The following is a 6,128-nucleotide window of genomic DNA, read 5'->3' on the forward strand; positions in this document are numbered from 1 at the left end:
TATAAAAGGTTTTATACACTTCTAAGGGAAATTTTTGTATCATTTGAAAATATACTAGGGGAAAATAAATAAAAATATTAAACACTGTAAAGCAGGATCTGTTTTGCCACCTGGTTGCACTGTTTGTCCGTTATTTCTCCAGTGTGTGGCTACGATTTCAACGCCCATAATCGTTTATGCAGTACTCTGGTATCTGAATCTTCAGCTTGGCAAAGAAAGTGGGCAATGACAAAGCGTTTTAATATCAGTTTAAGCTGTAAATGTTGCAGTCTCCTTCTGCACTATATACTGTAGCGTCGCCACTGGGGGCCGGCACGGGCTTTACCCAGAAAGCCTTGCGGCAGTGGTGTCTAAGCTCACCGTGGCCGTGTATCCCGTTGTTGGGAGTGGGGTGGCTGCGGTGAGGGTTGGGTAAGTAGCTTATATGTTTGTCTGTTGTATGAATGTATGTGTGTATGAATGGGTGTCTGTCCCTAAACCACTGAATGAACTGCCAAAGGCAGCTCACTTGCGGCCCTGACGCTCTCCTTCCTGCTCGCCGGCGCCACAATACATTCACCACAGTGAAAATCTCTTGTGGTCCTTGTATGGTAATAACACAGGTCATCTTTAGCTTCAAAATGACTATGCACAATTAGATTGGCTTTATAATTGACTGAAAAGTCCCACACATAAAAGAAAGCTCTCAACTGAAGTGCAGTTCTTGTGATACGACTTGATTCATGACTAATTCTAGCTAAGATCTTAAAAGCTAAGCTAAGATAATACTTAAAAAAAGAGTTGTAATCTACACTGTTGTAGTCAAGACCATCTCAAATATACAAACCAAGCCAAGACCAAGACCCATGCCAGTCAAATTTATCTTAAGACCCATACCAGCCAAGACCAAGCCATGGCAAAGACTCATACCAGTACTGACCAGGACTAAAAAAGAAAAAGGATTAAGATAGAGATTGCTAACTTTTTATTTGTGCATTTATTCTATAAGCCTTTAGTTATAAAACAGTAAATACAGTGCCTATGTATTGTATTATTCAGCCGAGCCTTTTCAGCATGTATGCAGTACAGTGTTTTGCTTCTCCTTGAAATGGGCTGTGACAAAGCTTTTTAATATCAGATTATACTGTAAAGTTTGTGTTCTCATTCTGCCCTATATGCAGCTCACACAATGATAATCTCTCATGGTGCTTTAAGCAACGTGGTTAATGTATTGTTTAATATGACTAGTCAGCTCCAGCAATAAAATGAATCCAGCAGCACTAGATTTGCTTTAAAATTGGCTGGAGAGCACGAGACACATTAAAGAAACACTTAAATACTGTATAATGCAGCTCTTGTTATAATACTACCACGCATAGTTAGACTACATTACAGCAAGACTAGGATGCAACTGAGGAACATACCAGCCAAGGTCAAGACCCAGATCCATACCAGACAGGATCAAGGCTCATACTAGCCAAAAACAAAACTTCTTCTGACCAAGACAAGACTTACACTCATACCAGTCAGGAAAAAAAAAAAAAAGAAGAAAAAACAAGAAAAAAAAGATCCATACAAACCAACATCTAAGAGCAAAGATCAATATCAGCTAGGACCAATGCAAGGTCATGACCCATACCAATCAAAAACAAGACTAAAGATCACAGGACTCATACCAGCCAAGACCAAAACAAGTCCAAGATCCATATCAAAACATGACTATGATCAATACAACTGAGACAAAAACAAGACCAAGACCCATACTTTGGTGAATAAGAGTAAATCGAACAAGACCAAGTTTGAGTTTGCTCACATTTATTTTTTATGAACATACACATAAAAACAAAATCTCTAAACAGTTAAGGGGAAAATCTCAGTAAAAGATCTGCACAAATGATTTAGGCTTCATTTAATTTCAGACCAGGTACTACCGTACCGTAGCTAGATACTGAACACACGTCTAGGTTAAAATGTTCAGCTACCTACAGTAACAACAAAAATTTCTAAATGGATGGGGGCTTACAGCCATTATGATAATGGTGAATTTTCTTTCTTTTACTTGATTAGTGATCAGGTATGAGGTGATAATGAAAGCTGAAAGTCTGTGCTGCTCTTGGAACACTTAGAACAATGACAGCGTCTGTGTGACCTGGAAAAACATGGCTGTTTTGGTCAGTATGAATCCAGTTAGATGGAACAGTGAAATTGGACTCTTATAGTAACAACACCAATAGAGAGTGGTTGTTAAAGGTACAGTTGGGAAGTGACCCCAGCTCATTCAAGTCTGGCATCATTTTCTTATTGGTTGCACATAAAAAAGAATAATAAGGGTAGTTGGATAGACCAAGATTGAGAGAATAATTTAATTAAAAAAGCATAAAAATGTTTGTGCAGCATTAAACACTGTAAATTGACTCTGGTTAGAAGGGACTGAATTTTTTTTTTGTCACAATACCAACATTTTAGAAGCCAGTACCAGTAAAATGTGACCAGATTTTGTACCTATTTAATACCATAGCAAGGAAAAGTCCAAAACAGCTTCTTTAATCCAGAACTATAAATACAATCATACTAAGCATGGTTTATAAAGTCAAATAAAAAAGCCACATATCTTTTAAACATTCACTATTTATTTCACAAAATAAAAAGTATTTATGGGCACTGATTTTCTAAGATGATTACGTGGATGTTTCTTGATTTAATGCTTATCTCTGGAATGAATGTTGTTATAATAGCTAATTATTTAATCAAGAAGATGATTTGTTTTTCATAACCAGAAATGTACGTGAGATTTATTTCTTGTTTTTCTCAAGAGCAGCCTGTAATAGAAAAACAAAAGTTAAACTTTCTTGGTGCCTGCAATAGGAAAACATTCATTATTGTTATGCTTCCAGCGTTCTGTAGATTTGGTTAAGGTTACGTGCACAGAACAGGAAAAAGAAAATCATTATCATCCATGCTGTAGGTGGGGGCTTAAAATGTACTGGGGTTTATTGTAATGTTCCCATGGGCTGTACAGCACAACCAGGATGTAATTTCATGATAAATACATTTTAAAACTTATGAGTTTTTGGTGAATTGAGAAAGGTAGGAATTCTTTTTTAGGACTAAAGCTTTACGTTTTATCATGCTCTCATGCAGTGCTGCATATGTGATATTGCTCACCAGACTATACATTTGAATCTCTGAACGGTAGCGGATTATTTAAAGATTTTAGGACTTACACGTGTTTATTACAAAGATGCTTTAAATTGCCTGTGGAGCTAGGGATCTAGAGCTTTCAGTTGTTCATTTTTAGATCAGTCGATCGTTTAATTTCCTGGGAGATCCAGTAATCTACATTACATGAGGATTGGTTGTCTGGTGGATCGATTGTAAGCCATACCTTCTCTTCCAACATTCATTCCTCAACTCACAAAAGTTCTAAAGACCACTACAGAGCAGGTATTATTTGGTGGTGGTGTGTTAGTGTGTGTTGTGCTGGTATGAGTGGATCAGACACAGCAATGCTGATGGAGTTTTTAAAAACCTCACTGTCACTGCTGGACTGAGAATAGTTCACCAACCAAAAATATCCAGCCAACAGCGCCCCGTGGGCAGCGTCCTGTGATCACTGATGAAGGTCTAGAAGATGACCAACTCAAACTGCAGCAATAGATAAGTGATCGTCCCTGACTTTAGGTCTGCAAATTGAACCAACTAGGTAAGGGTGTCTGATAGAGTGGACAGTGAGTGGACACGGTATTTAAAAACTCCAGCAGCATTGCTGTGCCTGATCCACTCATACCAGCACAACACACACTAACACACCACCACCATGTCATTGTCACTGCAGTGCTGAGAATCATCCACCACCTAAATAATACCTGCTCTGTGGTGGTCCTGTGCGGGTCCTGACCATTGAAGAACAGGGTGAAAGCAGCCTAAAAAAGTATGTAGAGAAACAGATAGACTACAGTCAGTAAGTGTAGAGCTACAAAGTGCTCCTATATGGTAAGTGGAGCTGATAAAATGGACAAGGAGGTGGTTTTAATGTTATGGCTGATCAGTGTATGTTATAATATTGCTTCTTACATTCTCTGAATTGTCTATTACTATTAAACCCAGTCCTTTTGCTTGGTACCATCAATGATCAATGACGGCTTGTTCATTGGGCCATGTGAGCACTGCAAGGGGTAACAATTCTTATATGTAATAATTACCAAAGATGCACATATTTCATGTGCACAAGATTTTTATAAATAAATATAGCATTCCACATTCCTAACAACTGCCAACAGAATGTCACAGCTGCTTCAATCTAAAGATTAAATATTAATCAGAGATCTTATTTTAGCTATTAGTTTTCAATCTAGCATAAAGGATTAGCTGTGCCAAAATAATCATTCATCAAAAAACAGCACTGAACATGGTTGAAAGAGAATGGCATTTTGACGAAGCATCGCAGCTCATTTGATTGTTAATTGCTGACAGTCTGCTTTTATATTCACCTCTGTGAGTATTCAGAGATCAGTTGTGGAACAGCAACTCAGGAACTGAACTAGTGATCAGAAGCTTGCTGGTTTCAGGCTCATCACTGCAAGGTTGACACTGTTCAGCCCCTGAGTACGGCTCTTAATTGCTTGGAGTGTCTGACATCTAGTAAACATTTGATAAAATGCCATAAATGTGTTCATAGCCAATATGGTAACTGAATAATATTGTGTTTAATGAGTCTCTGGTCAGTCCGTTTTTAAATGTTCTTTGGGGCTGTTTTACAGGTTATGGAACCCAGCCAAAAGCTACAAAAGCTTGAGCGCACACACAGCATTAAAGCTACGTTATGACTAACCTCAGAGCATTCCTAATTAGCCACTGGTTTACACTACAAATTGTAGATAAGAGGAACCATGAAGGAGTCATTCCATAGGTTTAATACTTATGTGATCCTATAAAGTAGTAAGGGGTAAAGAGGTTATAGAAATGTCCTTTTCAATGATTATCTTAATCATACAATAAAAAGATAATACACATATACTCGTCGAAAATTGTTTCTGAGTTTAATTGGTGTTGAGTTTTAAGGTATTTTTTCGCATAAGCATGTATGGGAAACTTGTTAATGCATTTCATGGTCCCATGGAACTGCATATATTTTAGGCTAAAACCTGTATTTTACCTTTACTTCTTAATTGTTTCCTTATGCTTCTTAATTGTGGAGATGCCTGATCTTAGGAGGGAACTAATGAGCAGTAATATTTAATAGAGGTTTAGTGTTTCTCTGTCATTCTTTTAATACATTGTCATGTTAAACTTTTTTTTTAACGATATTTCTCAGAACCCTGAGCTGTAATATAAGTTTAAAAGTAAAACAGTGAGAAAAATCCAGCTAAACACAGATACATGTGGAGCTTTCAGAGTGGATTTGATGGTTATTCCACACAAATGCAGATTCGTCTCATATTTGCACTTTGATGACATCTTACTCAACTACCGCAAGGTCTCAATTTGTGTCGTACCTATAAAAGTAGCAAGCATGTTTCCATTCATATTATAGATGTATAATTTTACCTGAGTGCATAGTAAAAATAAGCTGTTTATCTATAAAAAAAAAGCACTAATTAATTTTGCAATGGAATAATTAATGTTTTTGAATAATAATGAAGTGCATTTTTAACTTCCCATCCTGCCAACGTCTGTCAAGACATTCCACAATCCAGCTGTGTTTCGTAAAGACAAACAAACTAATGATGAATATTCCTGCCTTCAAATGATCCCTGAATTAAAACAGATTACAGGCATGTAAAAAATCTATATATTTTTTTTGTCAGCCTACTTGAACATTGTTAATATTCCTGTCAGGTTCTGTGTGATGACAGACTGCATGATGTTTTAAGCGATACTGACAGGGTGCACTGACAGGATGATTTATGAATCTGGCCTGTAAAGGAAAACGAGCCTGATTCCAGGTACAGGTGCACAAGTGTCTTTTAATAGGGGTCACCAGAGACCAAAAATGCTGCTTCCTTATGTCAATGTATCCCGCTGTACTCCAGACTCAGAAATGCAAATGTGGAATTACACACACACACACATGTGATATAGAATCACAGGGGTGTATATAACAGTGTCAGAAACAGGAAAAATGAATGAAGAAACAGAGATGTACACAT

The sequence above is a fragment of the Trichomycterus rosablanca genome, chromosome 22, assembly GCF_030014385.1.
Source record: "Trichomycterus rosablanca isolate fTriRos1 chromosome 22, fTriRos1.hap1, whole genome shotgun sequence".
In the NCBI taxonomy this organism is placed as follows: Eukaryota; Metazoa; Chordata; class Actinopteri; order Siluriformes; family Trichomycteridae; genus Trichomycterus; species Trichomycterus rosablanca.